Raw genomic sequence first — 13,461 nt, 5'->3', positions numbered from 1 at the left:
TGGGACCTCATGGAACTGAAAAGCTTCTGTAAAGCAAAAGACACTGTCGACAGAAGAAAACGACAGCCTACAGACTGGGAATGAATCTTCACCAACCCTTTATCTGACAGAGGGCTGATATCCAGCATATATAAAGAACTAAAGAAGTTAAAAAGCAATAAATCAAGTAACCCAATTAAAAAATGGGGTATGGAGCTAAACAGAGAATTCTCTGTAGAGGAATACAGAATGGCAGATAAACACTTAAAGAGATGAGCAACAGCCTTAGCCATCAGGGAGAGGCAAATAAAAACGACCTTGAGATTTCACCTTACACCCATCAAAAAGATTAAAATCAAAAACTCAAATGACAACACACGCTGGAGAGGTTGTGGAGAAAGGGGAACCCTCCTCCATTGCTGGTGGGAATGTAAACTGGTACAACCACTTTGGAAGTCAATCTGGCGCGTTCTCAGACAGGAATAGCGCTTCCTCAAGACCCAGCTATACCACTGCTAGGTATATACCCAAAATTTGCTCAAGTACAGAACAAGAACATTTGCTCAACCATGTTTGTAGTAGCTTTATTTGTAATAGCCAGAATCTGGAAACAACCCAGATGTCCCTCAACGCAGGAATGGATACAGAAATTGTGGTATTTTTACACAATGGACTACTACTCAGTAATCAAAAACAAGTAAATCATGAAATTTGCAGGCAAATGATGGGATCTAGAAAATATCATTCTGAGTGAAGCATCCCAGAAGGAGAAAGACAAACATGGTATATACTCGCTTATATAGACCTATAAGATATGATAAACATAATGAAATCTATACACCTAAAAAAAATAAACAAGAAGGAGGACACGGGGTAAGATGATCAATCCTCACTCAGAAAGACAAATGGGAGGTGCATTGGACGTAGGACAGGAGCCTACCACAGAGGCCCTCTGAAAGACTCTACCTAATAGTGTATCAAAGCAGATACTAAGACTCATAACCAAACCTTCGTTAGAGTGCAGGGTATCATATGAAAGAAGGGGAGATAGTATGACATGGAAAGGATAGGAGCTCCACAAGGACCAAATATATCTGGGCACAGGGGTCTTTTCTGAGACTGACACTCCACCAAGGACCATGTATGGATATAACCTAGAATCTCTGCTCGGATGAAGCCTGTGGTAGTTCAGTAACCAATTAGTTTCCCATAGTAAGGGGAACAGGGACTATTTCTAACAGGAACTCAATGGCAGCCTCTCTGATCTTGCCACCTGTCAAGGGAGGAGCAGTCCTGCTAGGCCACAGAGGAGGACTTTGCATCCAGTTCTGATGATACCTGATAAAACAGGGTCAGATGAAAGGGGAGGAGGTCCTCCCCAAGCAGTGGACTTGGAAAGGGGCAGGGAAGAGATGAGGGAGGGAAGGTGGGATTGGGAGGGAATGAGGGAGCGGAATACAGCTGGGATACAGAGTTAATACATGTGACTAATAATAAAAAATAAATAAAATTTAAAAAAAGAATGAAAAAAGGTCTTGCCTCAACTTCTCCAATCCTGAGATTCAACCTGCAGTCTCTCTCCAAATGTATCACCAAATCCTACCATATGTACTTAAAATTATTTTTAATTCAGCATTGTTGAATCACAGAATTAAAACAACTCAAAAAGTGTTTTTTTTTGTTTGTGTTTTTTGTTTTTTTTTTCCTTTTATTGAAAATAGGTTCTTTTATCAAATGATATATCCTGATTACAGTTTCTCTAGTCTCTATTCTACCCAGTTCCTTTTCACTAGCCTCCCCTCTGGATTCACTCCCTTTCTGTCTCTCATTAGAAAACAGCAGGCTTCTAAGAGATAACAGCCAAATATGAAAAAATAAAATAAAATAAATTAAGACGAAGCATAAACTATCATATTGAATTTGGACACAGCAATCCAGCAGGAGAAAAAGAGTACCAAGAGCAAGCACAAGAGTAATATACCCACTCACTATCATAGGCAAGACGATCTTTTTTATGTAATATTATATTCAGATTGGGAATATTTTATTTAGTATTTTGTATCTATGTTCATAAGGTAAATTGATCTATAATTCTTTCATTGTGTGGTTTGTGTATCAGGGTAACTGTGACCCATGGACAGAATTTCTGTGTATTGCATGGATGCTTCATGAGTTGCCACAATGGCCCTGACATTACAGTTGGCCTCTGGAACCCATTGAAAGTAGAAGTAGCATCAATGAACAGTGTAAGCATCTATGTTCTTAGAGAGCATGCAATCATTCACATGCTTTTCAAGCTCCATGATCCAATCAAGGTCTTCAGGTGTTAGTCCCCAGACAGTGGATGAACAATATTTCTCTAATGTCTTGGGTCTCTTCTGTACCAGGGCCTTCACATGTGCATGGCCATAAAGTATGTGGTTAAATGATCCATACACTTTGTCATTCAATTATACATGAAGGTTTGTTCATTTGTCTCATCTTCATCTGCAGAGTCAGACTGTTCCTTTCAAACTTTTTTTTGTAGTGATATTTACTGCAAGCATTAATGCTGACATTATATAGTATCTGCCTGTCTCAGCTACTATTCTCACTCCAGAGTCTTATGGGAAGTACCTGTCCAGAGCTGGGTGATTACACTGGTGATCTCTTCAGATTTAAGCTTTGTATACTAAGAGTCAGGAAGGCCACAACCAGTATCAAGCAGATACATGCTGAAATCAACTTCTTGTCCCATGTCAAAGACTGAGAGGGCATCTGACATGGCCAGCATGAAGGTCCCAGTATCAGTATAACCACCTTTCCACATGGAAGCTGACACCATTGACATCAATATTTGGCTGTTTGACCCATTTCAGGAGAAGCCTGCCAGTTTTGAGTGTGACACCAAACTTGACACTGAAGCAACAAATTGCTTTGGAATCATTAAATCATTAGTGGTGATCTAAAAAACAAAAACAATAACAAACACAAAAACAAAACAAAACAACAAACAAAACTTTGCTTTTTATGTGCCCTGGCAACTTTCATTACCTCAATTTCACTATCAAAGTCATCATCATGACTCCATTACTGGCAGCATACTTGATTTGAGACACTTGTTTACAAGGATTTACATAGACAATACTCTCTGGAAGCATCCCAAACCCCTGTACCAATTGTATTTCAATCTTGTTTGCATGGTCAAACTCTGTCCCAATGACAGCTAGGTTGCTCACTATGACTCTGCTGTTAACTACACTTGCCTGCATAAAAGGCAGTGACACTATGAAGAGTTTTAGCTATCTTAGATACTCCTTTAGAATGTCTCCAAGGTCTGTGACATAAAAAGCATCATTAATTTTTTAGTCCAGGATGTTCTTGGCAGTAAAACCTCTTTCGAGGATATGAGAGTCAAAATCTTCCTCAGTAAAGTTGTCTATGGTTCTTGATGTACCTACAGCAAACCTAGAGATGGTACCAAATTATTGCCAGCTCCACACAAGGCAAGTTATCCAGGAAATATGATCACTGTTTCCTTGGAGTGGCGGAAAATTCAGCTCTGACACCACTGGTCAGCCTCATGGAGACACTACCGCCAAACCCGGAGAAGCATCTTCGTAGCAGACTGTGTACTGTTGTGTGCCTGGTACCTCTGGAAGCCAGGAGGACATCAGAACCTAGAATTATAGTTACAGAGTGTTTTGATGCAGCCTAAGTGTGCTAGGAACTGAACTCTAGTTCTTCTGCAAGAGCAAAAAGTGTTCTTAATTGCTGATCCTTCTATGGTCCTACATTCAAGGTGTCTTTGGGCTAGCAATAAAAAGAAATAATCTCACAAATGATCAAAAGCTTTAATATGTGACTTGGATTTAAAGAGGAGGAAACAAGCTTTAAGCAATACCAATCTGAAGACCCACATGTAAGAGATAAAGTCAGGATCAAGAAAAAACAAACAAACAAAAACCAAAACTCTAATTCCAAATAGATGAAAAGTAGAAAATGTTTTCCTTCTTAGCTCATACTTAATGTGAAATAAAGATATTAAATTAAAACCATGAAGAAATCAAAGAAGATAACATTTATAAAGTTAATTGTGTATCTCTGATATTTAGTCTTTAATGTCAACTCAGCTGGATTTAGACTCACAATGGAAGCACCTCTGGGCAGATCTATAAACGCTATAGCTATAGGGTATTTTATAGAATCTGTTAATTGATGTGGAAATATCTACCCTAAATATATGTAGTGTGATGCTATAGGCTAGTGTCCAAGGTGGGGTAAAAAAGTAGGAAGTAAGCTCAGGACCAGAATTCACCCTTTACTGTTTGTGAATACAACATGACTGACTGCCTCATGTTTCTCTTACCAAGACTTTACCTCTGTGGTGGGATGAGTCCTTGAATGACTAGCCAAAATAAAACACGTGTTCCTCTTAATGGCTTTCATCAGACATTTTGTCACCTGAAAAGTATATAATATGCTAATTACAAATTAATTTTGTGAAAATAAAGTTTGACTTCACCAGGAATTTGGACAAAATTGTTCATATTTAGGGAAATAAGAAGAACCTATTTGAATTAACGAATTGTTTCCAATTCTAATTCTCTTTTCCTAAGTTAGCAAATGATGCAGAAGGCAGCAAGTACAGTGTGTGAAAATTCTTAGTGAAATTCAGGCAGAACACTTTATTAATCTCTTGTTTCCCTTACACCAAAAAATTCTGAACGAAAAATACCAGCATTTGTAAACATCATGTCAGTAAAGATAACTGTTAGTTGGCAGCTTGGCAGAAATTAGAATAATCTGGGTGGTGGGCCTCTGCACATGCCTGTGGAAGAGTACATTAATGATGTTTATCACCAGTGGAGTGACCTGGCCATTTTGGGTAGCAACACTTTTATCTGGGAACCTTCACTTTGTGAATGAAGAGAGGCAGCTGAGCACCAGCACACATCCATTCATCTGTCTCTGTCCTTTGACTATGAATGAGCTCTAGTTGCTGTGTCTTCTCCACAAGGATGAACTAATCAAGAACTGTGAGATAAAACAGCTAACCCTTCATTCTTTTCAGAGAATTCCTTACAACAGAAAAAGATTTTAGCTCTTCCTCCAAATTGAGAAACTTGTATTCCTCACACCTTTCACAGGAATAGTTGGAGTTTCTTACATATTACCAGCCTGCTGTGCCCTTTTTCATCTTTTTCTTATTAAAGATTTCACTTTAATAAACATTATTATTGAGATCTAAGCCACCCCTTCGAGTGCTGTATATGGTGCATGATGAGACTTACTTCCTTAGTCCCTTCTTATTGGACATATAAATCTATCTATAATTTTATACAGCATACAGCATTGTCATAAATATCAATAGCTTTGCCTATATATGCACAGAGTTGTCCTTTTTCACCTGGAAGTCAAAAATCTGAACTACAGTATATGTAAACATTATTAAAATTTATCCTTTCCCTCTGTCTTTAAATGTCTCATTCCTGGTCCTATACATCTAAAAGCACCCACTAAATAATAGATTTTGTTGGTCTGCTTTCTTGGAACTGTTTGGTTATATTTGAAGTGTATAATCCTACAAATTGCATGGAATAGAAAGACATCACTATTTTTGAAATGAGATAAGCAAAATTTAAGTACACAGAACACATTTCTTCAATCACGACAAGCAATTTTATTTTTTATTTTATTTCATATTATTTATTTATTTTACATCCCGATTGTATACACCTCCCTCATCTCCTCCTGGTCCCACCCTCCTTCTTTCTAATCTCACCCCCACCAACCCACCCCAGCACATCAAGTTTCATCAGCATTGAATACAACCTCTTCCACTGAGGCTAAGCCATGCTTGGAGGACATGATCTGAGAGCAGGAGCTGTCTCTGACATGGACTCATGTCATGGACTCTGACAAGCGGAACTCATGTAAAGACTAAGAAGTCCATTGGCTATATATGTGTAGAAGGCCTGGGTTCAGTCCATGCATGATCCTTTGTTGGTGCTTCAGTCTTCATAAGCACCCCTGTACCCAGATTATTTAACTCTGATGGTCTTTTTGTGTACTTCTTTTCCCCTCTGTGTCCTTCTATTCTCACCCCCTTTAATAAGGCTCCTCGATATTAATGTTATTTTTATAAAACGGTGTTTGTTTTTAAGTTTCCCTACTAACCCAGCTATCATACAAATCATTGATATTCTTTATATTTATTTTATTTTATATTTATTTATATTTATATTATTTATATTTATATTAAATTATATTTAGTTTATTTATATTTATAAAATATATTTTATATTTAGTTTATAAGCTTACAAGAACAAAACAGTTATTAATCTATTCTTAACACTCAAAGCTAATTAGGTCTCCTCTCAGCATACATAGGAAGAAATTTTAATATAAAGTATTGGAATTTAAAAGCCTGGCTCACTTTTGAACATATTTTTCTTCTTTTGTGGTGCTCGGTCACAACTCAGAAGTTAAGACATAGTAAGTAAGTACGCTACTACTGAACTACACCCTGTTAGTCTAAGTGAACCCACAGCTACAATAAATATGTAAATTTAGAAACTAAGCTGTTAAAGAATATGCACATGTGTTTGTCTATGTATATTTGTGTATACATATCACATGGATCCCTATAGTCTCCCTGGTACCTGTGATATGTGTCAAAGCAATTCAGATTAGATGAACTATTGGATTCATTTCAATAAAGTCATAATAGTCTGCTCCACATGATAAGGAACCAATAATGACTCAAGAACAATTTCATGAAAGTCCAACTGGGTGACTTAGGGTGTTATTAAATGGATGACTTTCCGACAGCTGCACAGATGGAGGCCCTATCACTTAAACTTCCATATTTTATATGTCAAACCACCTGCCAAGACCATAAGACCATATGTAATTTAGGCAAAATTACACACAGCTGGAAGGGAGCTATAGGAATGGGTACCTGAACTTTTAGGTGAGGGTCAAATGACTGTTCCAATCCTCCTCCTTCTATGAGAGAATGTCAACAGTTAATCCCAACTTTGAGAGTCTCTTAAAAATACTCAGTTATTCTGATAAAGACGGTGGTGGTTACTATGCTCAGAAGAAAGCAGTTCATAACAACAAGTTCCATAAGGGAATGGTCCTTGCTTTCTGGCAAGGCTCATATAGCACAAATGTAGCCTTGGAATCACGTGTAGTCTGCCTATCTAATGACAGAATTCTTGAACACTAAGCGCCAATTCCTAAGTTGCCAGAAAATCAGGATTGGTATGTGTTCTAGTTACTTCTCATTATCTTGATAAAACCTTGACCAAAAGCAACATGTGGAGGAAAGTTTTGTTTTGTTGTTTGTTTATTTAGCTTAAAGTTCCAGAAGAAAATCAAAACAGGAACTCAAGTGGGAACTAAAGCAGTGATCCCAGGGAAATTCTGATTACTGGTTTGATCTCATTAGCTTGCTCAGCTAAGTTTCATATAGAGCCTAAGCCCACTAGTCTAAGGATCGTTCCTCTCACAGTGTGCTAGACACTACCATGTCAATTGTCAATCAAGACAATGCCCAAAAGACATGTCCTTTGGCCAATCTCATGGAGCCAATTCTTCAACTAAGGTTCTTTCTTTTTAGTTGATGCCAATTTATATCAAATTGACAATAAAAAGCTAAACCACATAGCCACCATATCTGATTTCACAATTGCCTTGGTTGGCAAGAGTCAACTTTTTTATTTTTTGGAACATGTTGAAAGAATGATTACCCTTCCCAGATGTAGCATATATTTCCTTCCTGTAAGTATACAGAAAGGCCCAGAGAGACTAAGCTGTTTGTCATGGTCACAATATATTAGAAGCTAACAAAGATGAGAATCTTTTGTGTGTGTGTTTTGTTTGTTTGTTTTTTATTAATTACAGTTTATTCACTTTGTATTTCCCCTGTGCCTCCCTCCCTACTCCCCTTTCAAATCCACCCTCCCTCTTCCCCACCCATGTCCCTTTCCCAGTCCACTGAAAAGGGAGGTCCTCCTCCCCTTTCTTCTGATCATAGTCTATCAGGTCACATCAGGAGTGGCTGCATTGTCTTCTTCTGTGGCCCCGTAAGGCTGCTTTCTCCTCGGAGGGTGAGGTGATCAAAGAGCAGGCCAATCAGCTCATGTCAGAAACCGTTTCTATCCCCATTACTATCGAGGCCACTTGGATACTGAACTGCCACAGGCTACAAAAATGATACATTATGCAAAATCAGTTCCTGTCAAACAGAGATAACCTTGAATTTGAGGCTGAAAGTACCTCTTTGATTTTATATTTGAAGTACAGTTATCTTATCACATAGCTATAGGACACCCAGAATCCATTCCGTGAGCAGAAATACCCATTTTAGATAAAGGCTCCTGAGTTGCTTAGCATGGTTGTAGAAGGAGACAGAAGTACATGTTCAGTGAGTATTGGTGACCTATGGCAAAATAAGAAAGAAGGACAGAAGCTAGCTAGAGAAAGTGCATACATCAAGGGAATTATAAGCATAATGATCAAGGGATTCAGTAGTTACTGCCGAATAGATGGTAGTTCATTCCTTGCCACAATGAAGATGGAGAAAATCCAACCACAACCAGATAGAAACACAAAGCAATACTAAGAAAATCTTCCAGACTTTCATCAGCTTCCAAGTCCTTGTAATAGCCTTTGAAATAATTCAGATGAGACACAAACCATAATGTAGAACATAGTTGGATTTCATTACGGGGAAAGTATAGCATTAGCAAGGGTTAAGAGTGGCTAAAATGGCTAAAAGAACCATTGTATAGAAAAGTCTCAAGGGGTAAAAATGGACAATGACCAAAGGGACAATTGCATAGGGCACAGTACCAAGGGGGGGGGGAGTAGACAATAGTAAAGGGATGACTGTCATAAGACACACTGTCAAAGATGAAAAATGGTTGGTGGCCAAAGAGACCATTGTGTATTGCAGAGTTTTGAGAGATGAAAGCAGACAGTGAACAAAGTGCCCACTGTCACAAAACTTTCACTAAAGGGATGAGATTGGAGAATGGCCAAAGGTACCATCATGCCAACCAACATTTTAAGCAGGCTTTATACTATTTTGAAGCAGCTAGAAGGCTTATCCTGTGAGGTATTTTTCTGTCAAACTGATTGGCAGTCCTATTTGTACTGACTCTCCGAGCAGAGTACAATGATATGCTTTTATTCTTTAGCAGAGTCCTTCAACTAGATAGTAATGCTATAAAGTCTATACAGTTGTCTAATAATACCTTTTAGGCCCTTCAAAATGGCATTCCTACATCCAGAGCAGGTGGCAGGATGTAGTATCTCCATTGTTTTTCCTGTTATTCAAAGTCCTGTAGTTTCAGTTCATAGTTTTTAAGGCTGCTGATTCTTCTAGAGGAGTCCACTTGCAGTGACCTCTGAGCCTCCTAATAGCTGAATAGATACCAAGCATAAATACATAAACCATTACATTACATAAGCATTACATAAGCAAGTCCATTACATAAGCAAGTCAACCTCTTGACATACCACATTTGTATGTACATGTATACAAATAGGCACACACACTAACACAAACATAATAAAATTATTTACAAACTGTCTACAAGGTCCATCTACCTTTTGACATTGTTATACAATGAAATCATTGACAAAGTTCATTCTAAAGAATCCTATAAATAAATTTTTTAAAAGCAAAAACATTTCATCATGATTTAAATAAGCTTATAGTCTTGTGTTTTGTTACATTTACAGGTAACCTTGGACATTATTTGAACACACATGTGGGATTATTATAAGCATAGCTTTAGTAACACTCTTGGAGGCTTAGTTTTGAAGAAAGTCTCTGGTCAGAAATAACTTAAAGGATGCAGTTGCAGTTATCTTCCTTTTCCACCGTATTTGCTTTGCATACGTCCATAATATCTGATAATGGCACTGGTAATCACTGGCATTCATTTTTTTGTTTTCATGTGTTGGACTCTCCAAAGAGAGAGTCCTTCAAAATACTCTGTACATAGTATATAGGATATTTTTAAAGCATTTATAACCAATTCTGAATATACAATGATGTGAATAACATGTCCTGGAGTTGTAATGTCTTTAAAAGGTTGGAAAACACAGTGGGAAGTAGCTGGCAGGAGTAGGACATGAGGGCAAGATCTAGAAGGGTACAGCAAGAGAATATGAGATTTTAGACAGGGGAAGTGCCTATGGAAATGAAGGCAGGAGGATGCCATTTGTGACTTTAAATTTTTTTTCTTTTGGCCCCCATATAGGACACTAAGCATGTCTTCAGTTTGTGTTGTCCACTGGTAGTACACACAGGGAATTCTATGACTTCAGAAAGATCTGTTCCCTATGAGGTCATTACCATAGAAACTAGACAAATGACTGACTGTATTTCTAGTAGCGTTACCTTCAAGCTCTGTACTCCATTCAACTATGTGGAAAAAAAAAGAAACAGCAGCCTCTCTCAAGCTACATTCAAGAGCATTCTAGAATTTTGTAGTACTCTGCAATTTGGAGACTTCCCAGAAATTCACCCAGAACTCTTCTTTAACAACTTCTTTAAATATATTCCTTTACCTCTCCTTGGTGTAACTGATGAGCTCTCCAATCTCCTCCATTTCTACCACTCATTATCACACTTATTATCACAATTATTCTTTCCATTCTCAGGCCCAGAGCTCTTTTCTGCATGGGGAGTTCCCGTCACAGCAACTTAACACAAGGCAGGTTTCTAGGATTGCTTTCTTTTTTAAAAATATGGGATTTTTTTCCTCATTAGAATGAGGAATGCCGTACTCTGGCATGACTGACATTTAAGATGCATGGTTCTTATTTGGTTAGGCAATGCTTAGCAGCCACATACACTTACTGGATATATACCATGGGTATCATTAATACTTCCTCATCTGTGAAAATAACAACCAAAATATGCCAATTGAGAATGGCAAATGGTACCTGGAGGACAGACTGAAGAATCTTGTTCTCTTGGGTAACTACAAGTCAAGAGTTCAGAATGGTCCCTGTAAAGTATATAATACTTGTCTACAAGCATAGAATTGGTTAATTTTCTTGAATTTTAGTCCATTGCATACATGCACATAAAGATATATTTCCCTCATAAATTATAAATATCATCAATTAAAATTTTTAACTCTTTTGACATAAGTCCTAATTATTGTTTGGATTTCCTCAGTGTCTGTAGTTATGTCCCCCTTTTCATTTCTGATTTTGTTGATTTGGATGGTGTCTCTCTGCCTTTTAGTTAGCTTGGCTAAGGGTTTGTCTATCTTGTTGATCTTCTCAAAGAACCAGCTCTTGGTTTCATTGATTCTTTGAATTGTTTTATTTGTTTCTAATTGATTGATTTCAGCCCTGAGTTTGATTATTTCTAGCCATCTACTCCTTTTTGGTGTGTCTGCTTCTTCTTTTTCTAGTTTTTTTAAGTGAGTCATTAAGTTGCTTGAATGAGCTGTCTCGAATTTCTTCTTGAAGGCACTTAGTGCTATGAACTTTCCTCTTAGCACTGCTTTCATTGTGTCCCACAGGCTTAGGTATGTTGAGTCTTCATTTTCATTGAGTTCTAGGAAGACTTTAATTTCTTTCTTTATTTCTTCCCCAACCCAGCTGTCATTTAGTAGCAAATTGTTCAGTTTCCATGTGTGTGTAGGCTTTTTGTTATTTCTGTTGTTGTTGAGGTCCAGCGTTATTCCATGGTGTTCAGACAGGATGCAAGGGATTATTTCAATCTTCTTGTATCTGTTGAGGTTCACATCGAGAAAGGATCATCCTGAGTGAGTTGTCCCAGAAGCAAAAAGACACACACGGTATATACTCACTCATATAGACATACAACATAAGACAAACCCACTAAAATCTGTGCATCTAAAGAAACTAAGCAAGAGAGAGGACCCTAACTAAAACGCTCAATCCCCATCCTAAAAGGCAAAGAGGATGGATGTCAGAAGAAGAAGAAAACAGGAAACAACCTAGGAACCTGCTACAGAGGGCCTCTGAAAGCCTCTGCCCTGCAGACTGTCAAAGCAGATGCTGAGCCTGACAGCCAACTGACGGGCAGAGTGAATGGAATTTTATGTAAGAAGTGGGAAATAGTAAGAGCTGGAGAGGACAGGAACCCCACAAGGAGAGCAACAGAACAAGAAAATTTGAACACAGGGAACTTCCCAGAGACTTATACTCCAACCAAGGACTATTCATGGAGATAACCTAGAACCCCTGCACAGATGTAGCCAGTGGCAGTTCAGTGTCCAAGTGGGTTACATAGTAATGGGAAGAGGGACTGCCTCTGACATAATCTGATTGGCCTGCTCGTTGATCACCTCCCCCTGAGGGGGGAGCAGCCTTACCAGGCCACAGAAGAGGACAATGCAGCCACTTTTGATGAGAACTGATAGACTAAGATCAGAAAGAAGGAGAGGAGAACCTCCCCTATCAGTGGACTTGGGGAGAGGAATGCATGCAGAACGGGGAGGGGGGTAGGATCTGGAGGAGAGGAGGGAGGGGCTTATGGGGGGATACAAAATGAATAAAGTGTAATTAATAAAAAATAAAAAAGTTAAAAAAATAAAAAAAACTTTAACTCAAAAATATTACACAAAGAGATGACTTTTAGCAAATTTAGAAAAAGGACTTTAAGAAGTATCAAAGAATAGTCAAACTATTCCTGAGCTCTAGATAATAACTTTAATTTTATTTTATGAGAGTTCAGTTTTAATTGCTCATTTCAATGATTTTCAAAACCTAAGCCCCACTAAACATCATAGCATCTTTACATCCTCTTTAAACTTCGGTCAGTCTCAAGACTGAATTTATGGCTTGATGTCTCCAATTACCATCTTCAGCATAGTTTTCAGTTTAATTCTAAGCCTAATAGCTACCCCACGTGTTTCCTTGCATGCCTACCCGGCATCTCTGCACATCTGTTAGCAAACTCCGAGAGCACTGCCCTGCCATGCACTGCACATACGTCTATATATATCTAAGCCCATTTACACAATGGATAGCCATTCATAGTTTCAGAGTTCGTTATGTATGTTCCTCCCAAAATTGGTTGCAATATGAGCTCTCATCATTGTCATCAATCTTATGCTCTGCAGATAACCATTAGTTAGACGTGTTGCCCTACAGCTGGTTACTAAAAGACTCAATGTTTTATGTGATGTCTTGTACCTCAAAGCTGTTAATTACTGACTTGTGATCACAGTGTTAATTCCAAATAAGTACTGGCTATAGCTTAATCAAGTCCTTGTAGGCATATGTCCATGGAAATGATATTAACTGAGAGTACTTACTCATACATATTTTCCAACTGGAATGAAGTAGGAAATCTTGAGGAAAAAGGCCTCATATTAAAAGTTTATGCTCCTTCATTTCTTTCCTACTCTACTACAAACATAAAACTAATGGCATGTCCTCTTTCTACTTGTAACCTTATTCTTATGTGGGGTAGCAATGGCTGGTGTGTTTAAA

General features: G+C 38.1%; 1 pseudogene; it reads right to left on the bottom strand.

Annotated features, from left to right (window-relative positions):
- Window positions 1-2,047: 2,047 nt before the first annotated feature.
- LOC129673349 (ornithine decarboxylase-like) lies at window positions 2,048-10,592 on the bottom strand (annotated as a pseudogene).
- Window positions 10,593-13,461: the final 2,869 nt, after the last annotated feature.

The sequence above is a fragment of the Psammomys obesus genome, unplaced genomic scaffold (assembly GCF_907164565.1).
Source record: "Psammomys obesus unplaced genomic scaffold, mPsaObe1.curated_primary_1811, whole genome shotgun sequence".
NCBI lineage: Eukaryota > Metazoa > Chordata > Mammalia > Rodentia > Muridae > Psammomys > Psammomys obesus.
The sequence above is the reverse complement of the archived record's forward strand: the minus strand, read 5'-3'. Positions and strand labels throughout refer to the sequence as shown.